This window comes from Gopherus evgoodei, chromosome 7 (assembly GCF_007399415.2).
Source record: "Gopherus evgoodei ecotype Sinaloan lineage chromosome 7, rGopEvg1_v1.p, whole genome shotgun sequence".
NCBI classification, from domain to species: Eukaryota; Metazoa; Chordata; order Testudines; family Testudinidae; genus Gopherus; species Gopherus evgoodei.
Window position 1 is genome coordinate 128,924,311 of NC_044328.1, and position 17,867 is coordinate 128,942,177.

Genomic DNA, 17,867 nt, shown 5'->3' on the forward strand with positions numbered 1-17,867 from the left:
AGTATAAGTTTTAAATAAACAATTTAATACTGGTACACAGTGATGATGATTGTGAAGCTTGGTTGAGGTGGAGGAGTCAGAGGGTGGGATATTTCCCTTACTGCTAAATGATGAACTAGCAATTGGCTGAACCCTCAAGGGTTAACTCTCTCTCCACACAAAGCCGCAGGAATGGAGGGAGATATGTGCATTTCCCTACACTGCCTTGTTAATTAGTGAGACGCAGCTGTTTTAAGTCCTGGTCTGTCCCCCCTGCTCTATGGAAGACGGGGTGAGCAGTCCAAAAGTTCAGCTGTTTAAGTTCTACAGTGACCACCAACCTCTTACTGGATGAAGAACTAAATGTTTGTATTGGAAAGGCTGCTACCACCTTTAGCAGACTAACTAAAAGAGCACGGAACTACTCAGAGCTGACCATCAAGACCAAAATGCTAGTGTATCAAACCTCAGCATTCTCATGTATGGTGGGGAAACATGGACAACTTAAGCTCATCAGGAGAAAAGGTTAAACAGTTTCCACCTACGTTGTTTACGCCACATACTCAACACCAAATGACAGGATAAAGTCACCAACACAGAGGTTCTTCAAAGGGCAAATTCACCAAGCATGACAGCCCTGCTCAAGCAAAGACTACTGCGCTAGCTGGGCCACCTGAGTAGGCTGGAAGATGGACGTATACTCAAGGACATGCTATACGGAGAGCTATCCAAGAGAACAGTACATCCCAAGCTTTGCTATAAAAACACATGCAAGTGAGATATGAAGAAATTTATCCTGACCAATGGGAAATCTTGGCAAATAATCATAACAAGCGGCACTATCATCTCCATCAGGGCATCAAAGTCAATGACAGGACCTGGCTCCTACAGCTTGAAGAGAAAAGAGCCTGTAGGAAGTGAGCAGCTCCCAACTAAGATACAGACATTTGTAATAATAGCCAAAGATCACGCAAACCTCAAATTGGACTATTCAGTCCCACGAGACATTGCAAACCATCTACATCATAGGCTGCAATTCCTACCATCTCTCACAGATGAAAGGATGCCAACATTATTGTACCACAGAGACACACAGGAGATTGAATCCTGACTTGTAAGACAAAGGCAATTCAGAGCTGGAGCACTCATGGAAAAAAATCAGCAGCTTCCCATGGCCCCACCCCCTGCTCCAGCTCACCTCCGCCTCCTCTGCGAGCGCACCACCACATCCTGCTTCTCCCTCTTCCCTCCCAGCGCTTGCCCCATGAAACAGCTGATTAGCGGGGCTAGGACTTTGGGGATGGGGTTGGAATGGGGGCGTGGCCAGGAGAGGGGATGGGCTGGAGTCGGGGCAGGGCCAGGAGTGGGGAAAGGCGGGGGGGGGGGACAGGCACCCACCGGCACTGGAGAAAATTGGCACCTATGATCGGTGCTGTGCAAGTTGATTAGAATGTGGGCTTCCAGGAGGCTGACAGCATGGAGAGTTTTACTGTGGAAACAGCACACTTAACACCATCTCTGTGAGGGTCCAGAGAGAGGGACTGGTCCCTGCAATAGGACGAGTTTGGGGCAAATACAGGGCTGGAAGAGTTTTAAGGTCAGCATGCAAGGTGTAACAAGATTGGGCAAAACAGACAGAGGCTTGTGAGCTTCTTGCAGACTGCGGGGATCAGAGCTGTGAACTAAAGTCATACAGCCACAAGGCACCCAGGGTTACAAGACAGACGGTGGCAGAATCCCTCACTGGCCGGGGTGAACCCCAAAACATCGCAATAAGCTGCAGCGGTAAATTGTCCAATATAGACTAGCCATTTTAATAATTTGCATGTGACGTCTGACATGGTAGATAGCAGCTCTTCCCAAGGGAGAACTGGGAGCTTTGTAATGGTGCAATCTCATCCAGCAACTTGACATTCAAACCCTTCTTACAGTTATTGCAAGACACCCAACACTTCCCCTCTCCACATGAACAGCTACATGAAGACAAGTGTCCAGCCTGCAGCACAGATTGCCAGGAACTTTTGATGTTGCTCTTTCACTAAATTATGTCTACAGGTCTGCTTCTTATCTGCTTATTTTCACTGCCAAGGTCTAATCTTCACCAAGCAATCATCACAGCTTTAGTTCAAGCTGTTTTATAATGCTGCATTACATATCTTGTAAACCAGTGTGCTGTGTATATCTTCATATTACAAGTGCCCCAGCTGCAAATCTCACCATATATCTTACTATAGCTCAATGTGATCCAATTTCTGAACGAAAATGAGCTCTGGACTCCAGAGCAGTGGATGGCTTACATGAGGTACGTGGTTATGAAAAGCTAGTGGAAGACATTTGCAATCGTAACCAACACACCTCCTGGCTTTGGTATTCTGTCCCATCTAGTGGCACAGAGACCACGTAGAGAGTTTAATGAGTCTGCTCTACAGCCTTAACCAACAGCCATATGGCTTTTAGCTCATGTGGTAGAGGCTCCTGCATTTAACTCTCAAGATCCCAGATTCGATCCTGCTCACTGATGACTGGGTCTGTCGGCGTTATACAAGCAGTGCCTAACAATGCTAGTGAGGTTTTGCACAAATGCCACCTTTCTTTATGAGACATCCAAGTATCTACTAAACATGCAAGGGTCAAGAAAATGAGGCATGTGCGTGAATTGGGTTTTCTTCCCATCCCCCCTGCCAAGTGTCCACCTCAGACTCATTGGGACTCGGGCTGTGGGGTTAAAAATAGCAGTGTAGCCATCCCCACTCGGGCTGGAGCTGGGGCTCATATACTTAGTGACAGGGAGGGTCTCTGAGCCCAGGCTCCAGCCTGTGTGCGTAATGTCTACACTGCTATGTTTAGCCCTGCAGCCCAAGCCCCTCGAACCCAAGTCAGTCAATTGTCTTAGGCTCTAAGACTCTGCATGGTGGGTTTTTCTTTGGAGTGTAGACGTGCCCAGAGAGGAGGGGAGCGGCTGGGCAAACTGCCCCTTTAAGGATAGCCATTTGGGCCTGGCAACAGGTGGCGGGGGGACAGTCAGACCCATCTGGAGAAGGGTCAGATGGATGCCTGAGCACCTCATTCCTCTGAGGATGGAAAGAGCTCTGCTGGCAGGAGCTACAGGAAGTGGATTGGCTTGTAGGGCCAGCCTTGGAGCAGAGGGACTCCCAGGCAGATGACCTGAAGGAGGAAAATCGAGACAAGAGTTGCAAGGTGCAGAGAGGCTGTGGCATGGAAGCCCCAGGGGAAGCTGAAGTTAGCTGTTGGGTTTACATCAGACTGTTTTAATTTTGGGAGTGTGGGGGGCTGAAGATTGGCAGTGCAGCCATTAAAGCGTGCCCCAAAGAAAGGGCCTGAACAGTCCGTGGGTGTGGTGTTAATCATTCCTCAGCTGGGCAGACAGACCAGCTGCCTATAGCATGTAATAATTAGGAAATAATTCAATTCCTGCATACTAGACAGATGAATTGCCGAGCGCTGTGAATTAGCACTCTCCTTTAAACTAATGTCCATTCTACAGTCTCTGGCACTAACATCGGTCACCCTCACACACAATGTCATATACAGAAGCTGTCCAGTAATTTTGAAGCAAGTGCCTCCCTCTCAAGTTTCCAGTGACTGATGTGGGACACAGCTGATTATTTTCCTGTGTTTTTTTTACCCTTACAGAAAGGAATCAATATATGCAATCAGAGGAGTATGTGAACAAAGGAATAGGCAGGCACCCATTTGTTCAGCATTCAAAGCCCAACATCAGGCTGGCTTGTAATATTTTAGAGTAGCATGCTGGGCTGTACTCCATACGAAACAATAGCATCTGCTCCCTCCCCCACCCTTAAAAATTCAAATTCAAATGAAAGCATAATCCTGACTGTGTCAACCTCTATCAAACTCAAATGTTCAGTACAGCATTAAATACTTTGAAATAAGGACTCTTGGAGGACTGTGCATACTGCATGAAAGCATTCATTAAGTGCAAGTTACGGTTACTTTTGCTGTCAAGTCAACAATGCTCAATCAGGGGTGCTGAAATTTTGAGCTGGCCTGTTTAAGTCTTACAAATCGCCTTTCAGCACAAATAAATTCTGTTTCCTGCTAATGAGGACAAATTATATGTCACCATGGGATTAATTTCTTTTACATTTGCACCAAAAAAAAATAAAGGGGAGGGAGAAACTTCCCACAAATATGACTGTGAAAAACGTGTCACGTTTTCTGCTGGCAGCCGTGTTTCTGTTCTCATGATTTTGGTTCTGTTTAAAGTTTTATGTAGATAGAGTTAAGATTTCAACTAAGGAATATTTGGATTCAAACACCTCTCACCTCAGCTGAGTGAGTCAGCAGCTAACCCCAGATCTGGATGCATGTTCTGCTAGTGCTCCTACCTTCACATTCGTCTCAACTGGTATGCAGGACAGAGCATCCATGAACTTGGGGGTGTACAAAATCTACATCAAATTCTAGGGTTTAGATCATCACTAGTTAGGACAGCCACCTACTGTACCCAGAGCATGTTTCAGAGACCATAAACATGAGCTAGCTCTGTTGCTACAGTATTAGATTTTAGTGAATATACTGCTTAACGTTAAGACAACTCCTCTTCTCTAGCCTTGGCAAATGCAAACATAGCCATTCAAAGCACTACTATGCAGAGCATTCTCCTGACCCGTCGCTTTCATCATGTCACCTGTCTCTTTGCACCCCTCCTTCATTATATCAAACAACTTGTCTTCACTTCCAAGGCCTTTCATGGCCTAGGCCCACCCTGCCGTTGATGCCAGCTTGCTCACCTATTACATTTCCAATGGTGTCTCTGGTTTTATACCCAGAGTGTAAGTTCTTCATAGCTGGAACCATCTTTTTGTTCTGTGTTTGTACAGCTCCTTGCACAATGGGGCCCTGGTTCATGAGCAGGGCTCCTAGAAATCACTGCAATATAATAATCAGTCCAAATAAGAAAGTGTTATACACAACAGCAACTCCTTATTTTGTTGCACAAGGGGTTTGCACAGGTTAATGACATCATTGCTAGTAGGAGGTAGGAAAGCATGGGAAAAAAATCTTCAATAGAACAAGAGACCTCTAATCTGGCCATGTATTAATGAATAAAACCAATATGGCAAAGTAGAAATGAGAGCTCCCTGGACTAAGCAAAGGATTAAATGTTCATATAAGGACTGGAGTGTTGCAATTTTTGCCATTTCTAACAATATTTTATATTAGTGCTTTGACGCCAGCTGCATCATCATCGCATTGTGTGTGCTGTGCTGCATTTGTTGCTCTAGAGAGACATGATTCAAAAGACTGAAAGCTGGGTTTCCATGGAGTCCTTTAAGATTTTAACAATGTATTAAAACATATACGAAAGCCATTGTTTAATAGCTACTCCAAGAAAACCCAAGTGTCCACCTCACCATTAGTCACTGGAACTGTCTGCAGAAGTGCTACTTCCTCACAGGAGGGGGACATGACAAGAAACATGGGGGCATTCTCCAAGAAGAAGATTTGCTTAGGCTTTGGCAAAGCAAACAGACTTCCACACTCAAAAGCCATGATGGTTCAGCTAGATACAGTTCCAACAAGACACTGATAGAGCCCTGTACCCGCAAAGAACCCTCAGGGGTCAGGAAACACTCGCAGAAGGGTCTCTGTGGGATACACTCTGCATTGTGGTCACCATGTGAGGGACCAGGAGACTGTTTGTTTCTCCTTTTATGAGCTACTGACTTATGTAGTTTGATGTGATCTGGGGTAATTCCTGAAATGTGCAGATTTGACTCACAGACAACAGCATAGGGAAAGAAGAATGCTTTGAAAGACCGGTACTTGCACAGAGGTTTGCTGTTCAACGTTATTTATTGAGCCCTGTCTGAGGAGAGTAAATATTCAGGAAGCCAATTATATTTTGGACAAGGATAGTAATTATAAAGAAGGACCTAGATGTGTTGGAGACCAGATAGGTGTTTGATTCTGCCATGGGAAGCCGAGTGACCACTGCTTTAAGTTTCTCCACCCCCAATACAAGTTCCTAATATTACAGCAAAAGGCTGGAGGTTTTGTGTCTACGAAACGGGTGAGAACTCTGAGAACTTCTCCTGGGAAATGTGTTTTTGATGGAGTTGGTGATCATTTTGTTCCTGGTGTGTCCAACGGACACAATTAAGGAATGTGATTTTACAGATTTAAAAGGGGTCATAAGTTATCTGATCAGTTTACATCATGGGAGAGTAAAGTGGGGTGTTTCTGAATGAAAAAGGAGACTTCTCTTTAGGCTAGGGATTATGGGTAGTTCCTTCCTATAAAGTGGACTGAACTAGAAAGCTATGGGTCCCAGTCTGGGAAGGCTCCGCTTGGGAAAGCTTGAATAGGATTGGAGAGAACATAGCAGCAGAAGAGGACTGACTCTGAACCATAAGCTTTCTTGCACATGCTAGTGTATTTGATGGGGAGTTACTTAAACTGTCCTGTGGTAGATTTTGGTATTTTGTTTAATTTCCCTTTTTAATCTTTTCAAAGGAAAAGCAGCTTTTATATCCATATTCCCTGATTCCTCCTGGAGATAGCCTACTGGTTCACAACACGTCCCTGATTCCTCAAGGAGATGTTCTAGCATAACACAACAGGGGTCTTCACCTTTCTTCAAAGCCAAATAACTCCTAGCATTTCAGTAGGCAAATGAAATAATCCACTCAGTTTTAGCTATAATAGTTTTGAATAAATTTATGGGGAAGAAGAGGTGCGAAAGAGATGTACAGCATGACTGATTATATTAGCATAGAACAGGCAGATAAAATGTTATCCAGAAAAAGCAGTTTAATAGTCTAATTTACAGAGTTGCTTTCTGAAAACAGGGAGCAATCACTTTAAAAAATGTAAATAAATATTTCTAAAGGAAGTAGCATGTTTCAGAGGGTAAGACTTTCTCCTATCTCACTGCATATGGTAGATTCTGATTATTTTCCCCATAAAAAAGGAAAAAGTTATTTGACTGTTAATCAAAATTCCCTTTAGCTTCAGAGAAAGCACACTGAGATATGAACCAGGGTAGCATTAGTTCAAATCTCATTGTGACTTCACGTGAGCACCCCAATGGGCCAGGTTTGCCTGCATTTGTACTCTCTCAACTTTGTTCTGCTTGTGGGAATCCCTGTTGATAGTTAAACTTCTAAAGCAGGTTTTCAGTGCCTCGGCCGTCTGGCTGATTCACACAATGCCTATAGGTGTACAAACAAAACAGACCCTTTCCAGGGTGCAAGTCCAACAGGGCCTCTCACGTTGCCCTCTGTAACATCTTGGTCCATAGCCCTGACTCCAGGCTCGGTTCTCAGTAAGTCTAACAGGGCCTATCACAGCACCCTGACTAGCCTTGGCTCCTCCTGGGCGAGCTTCCGATGCTACCTGCTCTGTTAGCGAGCAGTGCCCCTGTGCCCCTCCCTGGAGACTCTTTGCTCTGAGCTTTCCTGACCCTAGCTGAGGCATTAGTTCAGTTCCATCCCCTTCAGGGGTTAACACAGTTCAATTAAATGCTGATCCTGTTTGGGGTCTCCTGTCCCCTTTTCTGGGCTTGGTTAAGCTCTTTCTCTGGGCTTAGGTCCCTCTGCCTGTGGCAGGGCAGGGGGGAACCCAGGTCTGGCCACTGCTCCGGGTCCAAACCCAAGGACCCTAAAATTAGCAGCTGCTGACTGCTTCCCTTTAACTACTTGCTATTGCATTTCCCTGGACCACTTCCCTTCTCAGCCCCATCACATTCAGCTTCACCCTTACCTCAGGGCTGAAGTCTTGCTTGAGTCCAAGTCATCAGCCTGGAACACCTTCCTTGCTCCTCTGGCTCTACCCAGCAACTGATCTGCTCTGTTCTCTCCAGCAGCTCCTTTTATATGAGCCTGCTGGGCTGTGATTGGCTGCTTCCCTGCAGCCTCACTAGGCAACCTGGAGGACCCAGCTCTCCTGTTCCTTCTTGGGGCATGGCGTAATAGGACCACGAGGCCGCCAGCAGGGGGCCTCAAAGGGCCTGATACACCCAATCACACTCACCTATTCCTCTCTTTGATCAAGAGGTAGTGTGGCTTTAAAAGTTGTAGGGTGTGAAGGAATCTCTGCTCAGTTTAGAGAGATCACACGAGACAAGAGGTCAAATTCCACACTGGCATAAGATGCCTATAAAGTGGTGCCCTCTATATTACACCTGTGTACACCAGCAGAGAATTTGACCTATACAGTCCATGTTATAAACCTTGCAATTGGCTCTTTGTAATCAGAACCTTGCACCTACACAGAGGCACTTCGACGTCAGTAGGCTTGGGGTTAGCACACGGAACCACCCAGACAAGACATCTTTTTATAAATGAAAAAGGCCACCTAAATCTGCCTTGTGAACTTATATGAACTTGGTCATATTATGAAAGTTAGAACCATGTTTATTTATGAAAAATTTGTTATTGGATACCCCTTGGAGCCTGAGAAAGAGGAGAATACATAGTCTATGTCCACAGGGCATAGATTCTTGATGTGTCATGACATTACAAGTGAAGGCCATACACAGACAAGAATGGGGAATGGAGACAAAGGAAAAGGGTGCTGTCAGGAAGATCAGACAGCTACTCAGCAAGGCACATGCAAGTTGTGATGATTCTATTCTGCTGGATTTTTTTAATTCCCTCCTTCCTTTTGTCACTTCTTGTGGGCTTGGAGGCAGAATTTAAGGGATAGGAATGCAGTGAGGGAGGCTTTGGTAAATAAGTTCAGAGATTATGTTCCAAATATAAAGAACAGACTAGAAAAAGGGGACAGAGATGCCAAGAGAAGCAGCTAGATGAGATGTTAAGACTAGTGATTGCCATTGGCAGAGCAGAAAGGATAGGAAGATCATAGAAATGTAGGGCTGGAAGGGGCCTTGGGAAATCATCAAGTCTAGACCCTGCACTGAGGGAGGATCAAGTAAACCTAAACCATTCCTGACAGGTGTTTATTCAACCTTTTCTTAACATCCAATGATGGGGAAGCCTATTCCAGAGTTTAACTATACTTACAGTTAGAAAGTTTTTCCTAATATCTAGCCTAAATATCCCTTGTTGTACATTGAGACCATAACGTCTTGTCCTACATGGACATGGAGAACAATTGATTTATGTCCGTTTTAATAACAATCCTTAACCTATTTGAAGACTTGTCAGGTGCTCCCTCAGTCTTCTTTTCGCCAAGACTAAAAATGCCCCGTTTGGTTTTTTTTTTAAACCTTTCCTCATAAGTCATGTTTTCATTTGTTGCTCTCCTCTGGATTCTCTCCAGTTTATCCAACTTCCTGAAGTGTGGTGCCCAGAATTAGAGACAGTATTCCAGCTGAGGCCTCAAGACACCAGTGCCAAGTACAGTGGAACACTTATCTTCTGTGTCTTACACATGACACTCCTGTTAATACACTGCAGAATATTATCCTTTTCCACAACTGCATTACATTGCTGACTCATACTCAGCATGTGATCCTCTAAAACCCTCAGATCCTTTTCAGCATTTATTCCCCATTTTGTAGTTGTTCATTTGATTTTTCCTTCCTAAGTATAGTACTTTGCACTTGTCTTTATTGAATTTCATCTTGTTTTAATTCAGACCAATTTTCCAATTTGTCACAGTCATTTTGAATTTTAATCCTATCCTCCAAGTGCTTGCAACTCATTCCTGCTCAGTTTTATCTGCATATTTCACAAGCACACTCTCAACTCCATTATCCAAGTCATTAATGAAAATATTGACTAGTACCAGACACAGGAATGACCACTGATGGGCTCCACTAGATATCCCAGTTTGACAGTGAACTGCTGAAAACTACTCCGAGTTCAGTTTTGCACCTTCAACTAGTTTTGCACCTACCTTATAAGAATTTCATGTAGACCACATCTCCCTAGTTTGCTTAGGAAAATGAAATGTGGGACTTTATCAAAAGCCTTACTGAAAAGCAAGATATATCACATTTACCGTTTCCCCCATACACTAGGCCAGTAACCCTGTCAAAGAAGGAAATTAGGTTGTTCTGGCATGATTTGTTCTTGGCAAATCCATATTAGCTATTCCTCAAAACAATATTATCCTTTAGTAGCTTACAAATAGATTGCAATATCTTTCCAGGGACCAAAATTAGGCTGACTGATCTATAATGCCTCAAGTCCTTCTTGCTCCTCTTTTTAAAGATAGGTACTTTTTTATTTTCAGCTCATTAAAGAGCTCCTGGTGGAGCCATATTGACCTCTTGCTATTCTGCCGATCTTTCCTTCACATTGGGATAGTTTGCAGTTGTTCCTTTAATATCATTTCTTTGAGAAACTACCAGCTCTCCTGAATTTTTTTCCTTAGATTTTCTTCCCTGCCATCTCTCTGAGTTTGTTAAAGTGTGCTTTCTTGAAGTCCATTGTCCTTACTCTGTTTCTCACTCTTTCCTTGCCTCCGAATCATGAAAGCTATCATTTCATGATCACTTTCACACAAATTGCCTTCCACCTTCAGGTTCACTAACAATTCCTCCATGTTGGTCAGAATCAAGTCTAAAATTCCTTTTCCTTTGTTACTTCCTCCATGTCATAAACAGAGTGTTAAGGGTTAATGTCTCTTATACCTGTAAAGGGTTACAAGCAGGAAACTGGACACCTGACCAGAAGACCAATCAGAAGACAAGATACTTTTAAATTCAGGTGGAGGGAAGTTTGGGTGTGAGTTCTTTGTTCTTTGTTCTTCTCTCGGAGGCTCTGAGAGAGACCAGACATTACTACAGGCCCTCTAAGTTTCTTTTCATATAGTAAGTAAAACAGGCAGTTTAGGCTTTTTAATTGTTTTATTCTATTCGCATTTGTGGATCTGGCTGGTTAACTTTTATATGTGTAGTTGCTGGGAATATTTTGATTTGTATTGGTACTGGTGGGAAAGTCTCTTTCTGGTGTCTGTAAGCTATAAGACCCTGTAATATTTACATCTTGAAGTTACAGAGATAATTCTTTACTTTTTCCTTTCTTTTATTAAACGATTTCTTTTTAGAGAACCTGACTGATTGTTTTTTCTGTTTCCCTTGTTTTATCCCAGGGGATTGGGATAACTCACCAGGATGGGTGAGGAGACGGGAAGGGGAGAGATAAAATCTCTCTCTGTTTTCCTTGAATCTGTTTGCCTCTTTGTGGAAGGGAAGGGAGATGCTTCTCTGTATGGTGATTTAAAAGCTTAGATCAGTATCTCAGGATAGCCCAGGGAGGGAAGTTCTGAGAGGGGGAAGGTGGGGGAATGGTTTATTTCTCCTTGTTTTAAGAACCCAAGGGATCTGGGTTCTTGGGGTCCCCAGGGAAGGTTGGGGAGGTCAGAGTGCCCCAAAACACTATATTTTTGGGTGGTGGCAGCCTATCAGATCTAAGCTGGTAATTAAGCTTAGGGAAATTCATGCTAGTATCTCATTCCTGGACTCTAAGGTTCAGATTGAGAAAGAATGCTATGACACTCCACTTTTTGAAATGGAGAGTTGTTCACAATACATTCCATCAACTTATTGGACATTTTGTGTTTTGCCATATTACTTTGCCAACAGATATCTGGGTAGTTAGTGTCCTCCATTACTACCAGGCCTTGCAGTCTGGATATTTCTGTTACTTATAATAGAATCACAGAATATCTGGGTTGGAAGAGACCTCAGGAGGTCATCTACTCCAACCCCCTGCTCAAAGCAGGACCAACCCCAACTAAATCATCCCAGCCACGGCTTTGTCAAGCCAGGCCTTAAAAACCTCTAAGGCTAGAGATTCCACCACCTCCCTAGGTAACCCACTGCAGTGCTTCACCACCCTCCTAGTGAAATAGTGTTTCCTAATATCCAGACTAGACCATTGCTCCATGTTCTGTCATCTGCAACCACTAAGAACAGCCTAACTCCATCCTCTTTGGAATCCCCCTTCAGGTAGCTGAAAGCTGCTATCAAATCCCCCCTCATTCTTCTCTTCTGCAGACTAAATAAGCCCAGTTCCCTCAGTCTCTCCTCATAAGTCATGTGCCCCAGCCCCCTAATAATTTTCGTTGCCTTCCGCTGGATTCTCTAATTTGTGTGGAGGGCCCAAAACTGGATGCAGTACTCCAGATGTGGCCTCACCAGTGCCGATTAGAGGGGAATGATCACTGGCAATGCTCCTGCTAATGCAGCCCAATATGCCATTAGCCTTCTTGGCAACAAGGGCACACTGTTGACTCATATCCAGCTTCTCATCCACTGTAATCCCCAGGTCCTTTTCTGCAAAACTGCCGCTTAGCCAGTTGGTCCCAGCCTGTAGCAGTGCATGGGATTCTTCTGTCCTAAGTGTAGGACTCTGTACTTGTCCTTGTTGAATCTCATCAGATTTGTTCTAGAAATGCATCATCCACCTCCTCTTCCTGATTTGAAGGTCTATATTAGATCTCTACCATGACATCACCCCTCTTTTGACTCCTTTTACATCTTTACTCTGAGACTTGCCAGCTGGTCTGTCTCTCATCTCATTCTGGACTTCAGAAAAAAATATACATATGAATAGTAATACGGAATATGACAGGAGATTAGTCCTCAAATACAGACAAGGCCTGCACAGTATAGGGCCATGAAGACAAGCACAGGAAGCTTGAATCGGGTACACAAATGTACCTAAATGATATACAACTTTGTGGAGAGTTACCTGGGCTGAAATTCATTCCTTCTTGCATAACACTTTGTGCCAAGCATTAAAGGGAGACAGGGGGAGAGAATCCACTCTAAACCCCTGAGGCATCCCTCTGAGCTGAACTTATACCCCTATTCCAGTCATGAGCTTATATAATGTGTGCAGTCCCCAGAATCCTGTACTGGGGGAGCCCCCTGACAAAGCCTTTAAGAAAGTGATGTGGCAGAGGCCTTACTCCAAATGGCTCCAGGTGCTCCATGCTATTTGCAGATAGGGAGGACTCTCCCACCAGGATCCACAGAGTTTTCATAGATTTAAGGCCAGAAGAGACCATTATGATCATCTATTCTAAGCTTCTGAATAACACAGGCCACAGAATTTCACCCACTGACTCCTGCATAAAGCCTATGACCTCTGTCTGAGCTACAGCATATCTTCTGGAGATGAAATAAAAACTGAATGTAAGATTTCAAGTGATGGAGACTCCACCAAACCCTAGGAAAACTGGAACAATGATTAGCTACTCTCCCTGTTAAAAATGTGTGCCTTATTTGTAATCTGAATGTGTCTAGCTTCAGCTTCCAGCCATTTGATCTCATCTACCTTTGTCTGCTAGACTTAAAAAGTTCTCTACAACCAGAAATCCTTTCCCCCGTAGGTACTTCCAGACATTAGACCTTATTGGAGGGATAAGCAAGCTCCTCTTCATGGTTTGTCCCTGTGCTTCTCCAGCACTATCATGGTGCTTTAATGGAGTGAAGGATTCGGCTTTGCACAGACCCACTGAACAGTGCCCAGTGTAGTCATTGATTGTTTTCATTTGTGCACACTTGCACACTCGTATGGAAAGGAAGGCATGGGTGAATACGAGAGAGAGAGAGAGAGAGAGAGAGACTATAGCTAGCCACAGGGTACACACAGGTAACCACTGAGGAAGATGAGAACATGAAAAGTGAAGGAGACAGTGGAAGAAAAAGGAACACAGATAAAGGATTGTCATTCACAGGTTACTGCAGACCCCTCTGCTTTTTAGCAGCATCAGTCACAACAAGCACCATAATAGAACTTTTGGAACCAATGTTTTTAGTCTCATGACAGAGCAGACAAGAGTCACATGACCTATTCTTTGGGCAAGGCTACAGCATGCTTTCCAACAGTCATTGAGTGGAACTGCCCTTTTGTTTCTCCCCTTTCCAACAAAGCTCTCTAACTGTGAGCACGGCAACAGCATTCCCAGAGTTCTGCCTTCAGACAAGTCCTGGGTCCCACCCTACTCCCCACTGATGAGGGAGTTTAGCGTGACATGGTGCTCAGTGCCTTGCAGGATCAGGTATCTTGTTTATTAGCCATGGAGTTTAGCAGCTAAAGCATGTTGTATCAAAATGCCATACCTTCTCCAATGTCTAGATAACATATGGTCAATAGCAAAATTCTCATTTTCTTTTGTTGCCTCACAATAGTGAAAAATAGAATTCAATCCAGGGAAGTGCCAGGGGACGCCAACAACATTTAGATGAAAGTTTTCTGTGACTTGTTGCATCCAACTTTCTTGTAATCACCCATGAGACTTCCCGCTTTGCAGACATCCCAGATGCTGCCAGAAGAATATGGGTGATTGATTGGGGCCGCAAGATTTAATGTATTCACTGAACCTTGCTCTGCTAACTGCTCATATTCATCTCAATAAGGATTGAATCAGCAGGTCACACTATGCCACCAGGATAATTACAGGCAGAATGTATGAGATTTTTAAAATCCACCCGTTTTAGTTTATATCAAGCATGAATGACAAGTAAGGTTCGAAAGGTCATAGCAAATACATAGTACAATAAACAGACTGCAGATTGTTATAATATTGGGGCCCAATCCTGCAGTCATGATGGAGACAAAACTCCCATTATTTTCAGTGGAAAGGTTCTTTTGAGAGAGATATTTCATTGCAATGTAGAGCAAAGCCCAAGTAGCTAACGCACATGTAAACTATTTATTCAAAGTAATCACTACTACAGTGCACAATTTCCACACTTCTGTTTGGATCACATTTCTCCATGTTTTGTTATTTATTTGGTAATTTTGGCTTTCACTAAGTTCCTGCTTTTTACCCAATTATCACAGCTATGGTCCCTGGAGCAGAAGAAGGTCAAGCAGGCAACTTTGATGTTCTTAATATGTTTGTTTTCAGTTTCTATAGATATTTTTACTCATGAGTGTGAAGGGCTATCATCGCTGGCTTTAGCTAGGCACATTGTGGACAAAATCAGTGGGATGGACATTCTTCTACTAGCCCTCTGGCTCCCAGGCAATGGCCCCTGTATAGAAGCCTTGCTCATCCCACATTTGGAAGGGCGCCACTCCAGTAAAGCGCTTCAGCACATACTGAACCTTCAGCACATTTGAACTCCCACTGGCTTTAGTACGACTAGGAGTGTGCTTTACATTAAGTACATGCTTAAGTACTTTGCTGGATAAGGGCCAAGGGTGGAATTGCAATAGGTTTTGTAGAACTTCTGGTCAATGCTCAACTCCCCATTGTGCATATCTGTGTGCAGGCAGCAGGGAGGGGGTGCTGGTGAGGTAACAGGGACTTGAAAGACTTCTCCAATACCAGGCTTGTCTTCATTGGACCAGTGGATCTCAACCAGGGGCCCAGGGCTGCAAGCAGATTTCAGGGGAGCCGCCAAGCAGGGCAGCATTTGATTCGCTGGGCCCAGGGCAGACAGCCAAAGCCCCACCACATGGGGCTGAAGCCTGGGGCCCTGAACACTGCCACCTGGAGCTGAAGCCAAAGCCTGAGCAAAGTAGCTTCGTGGGGACCCCTGTGGTTTGGGAGCCCAAAGCAGGTGCCCTGCTTGCTACCCTTTAGCCCCAGCCCTGGCTTTTATATGCAGAAAACCAGTTGTGGCACAGCTGGACCATGGAGCACGTTGTAGGGGCCTCAGAAAGAAAACAGTTGAGAACTCCTGCACTAGGCCATTAGAACATGGGCCTGAGGGACCGTGTTTAATAGAACTCAGCAGGCAGTGTAGACAGGGACAAATCATATTTAACATGAATAAGTTTCATAAACAAAACTGTTCAATAGTAACTATTGGCTGTTTCCCCACATAGACTTCCCCAGTTTGTGACTGTTAGATCATTTTCAGTGCAAAGTATGTTTTAGTACACACACAAATACCCTCTCTTCCTCTCTTCTCATAGAGATGACTTCTCATTTTCTGCAGTGTAGCAGTACCAAAGGCTATATCTCAAGGCCATCCCCTTGGGGTATAGGCAGACACCTCGCTTACCTCCTAAGTCATTCCCTGCGACAGCAATCTTGTGGGCCAGTCCCTGGGTATGAAGTATAGCCCTGTGGCTGTACTTCTGAGTAAGTCCACCCACTTCCAGAGTGTGCATAAGTACAGGGCCGGCTTTAGGCCTATTCCACCAATTCCCCTGAATCGGGCCCCACGCCTAAGAGGGCCCCACGCCCAGTGAGAATCCCTTCCCTGGCTAGAGGCACCTTTTTAATTTTTACTCACCTGGCGGCGCTTCGGGTCTTCAGCGGCACTTCGGCGGTGGGTCCTTCGCTTGCTCTGGGTCTTCGGTGACACCTCGGCGGCAGGTCCTTCAGTGCCACCGAAGACCTGGAGTGAGTGAAGGACCTGCCGCCGAAGTGCCGCCGAAGACTCGGAGCACTGCCCGGTGAGTACAAGCCCCATGTGTTTTTTTACATGTGTTTTGTTGTTGTTGTTGTTGTTTAAGTCATCCCTGCTGGGGTCCCGTTGAAACTGTTCGAATTGGGCCCCGCACTTCCTAAAGCCAGCTCTGCATAAGTAAAACAGTCCAAACAAGAAAGAAAAGTATTCCAAGGTCCAAGAGGGGCCAGGCCCCTTTCCTCACACAAACAAGAGGAAAGCAGGCTTTCCAGGAGTCTTGGCTCCTATCCTTCTTCTGGTTAAAGGCTAAGTTAGTCTTGAGTGTTTCAACAATGAAACACACCAGCCCAACTCCTTGCCTAAGAGGGCTCAGGCTAGTGGTACCCCCAAGCCACTCCTCAGAAAGTAACCTAGTGCCATGCTCTGGGAGCCCTGAGCTCAGGTTCTCCTAGTTTCAGAGTCTTGGGGCAGCCCCATGCACCCTGTTGTGTCCCAGTGTGTCACTGTAGGTGTGCTCCACCTTAGTTTCCCCCCGCAGGGCAGCCATAGGTTCATTTTAACAGCCACGGGCAAGGAGAAGCTAACAAATAGCATGTCCCTTTCCGTCAGGTTTCAGGGCCGGAGCAGTTATAACACACAGTTCATAAGGACCTCACCTCAGGGCCCTGGTTCAGAGCTCCCGAAACTTAAAGTCCCCAAAGCAAAGTCTCTGAATCTGGTTAGGCTGGTCTTCTAGAGCCTGAGAGAGAAACTACCTACTGCAGCCTGCATGGCTTCTATTCCCTCCTCCCTAGCATGCCTGCGTGTTCCTGTTTAAATAGCCCAACCCTCAAGTGGGGCAAGGTATTGCCTCCCTTTTTACACCCCAACCTATCCCTTAAAGGGGAAGGACTCCCCTTCACACACTCTCACTGGGCTGAATTTCTCCCTTTTAAGGGCTGCCCCCAGGCCTGGCTAGCCAGACAGGTGCAGCAGGGTGTGGCTGATTGGGATCATAGAGTTCTTTTAAGCCTCATTGACTGAGGTGTAGAGGGATGGCATGAAAAGTGCAGGTGCGTCACCAGGATTCCTCAGAGCCAGAGAGAATGGCAGCCCTACAGTTCCCCCCCAAATGCTCACACCATCTTCACATATAGATGATTCCAGTCCCAGAGACAAAAATTGGCCATCTCCTCGTTGTCCAGCAGAACAGGGAGGCTGCACCATGGCAGACTCTGCATACAACAGGCACATCTTAGTCCTGCAGTGTTCAGCCACTAAGTACCCAAGATGTCTCCAGCCCTCCTATTTATAATATTTCCCCCATTGGCTCAGCTCTCAGATGGTGGCTGTGTGAGATTGTTAGCCCTGAATAGAAACCTTCTACACAGCTTTAGATGCAGCTAAAGAGCATGTCTGGTAACTGCCCCTCCCCATACTTCTGGGTGTTTCTAAGCTGTTATAACTAATTTGCCTTGCCTTGCTGTCTGTACCTGTGCAGAGGCAGAGAGGATTCAGCTAAAATCCATGTCTCCTCCCCACTGCTTAAAAATCAAATCCTGCAGATTACTATGGCTGCTAGTATGAATTCTACAGTCCCAAGTTTCACCCCTGTCTGCAGTATGTGGAT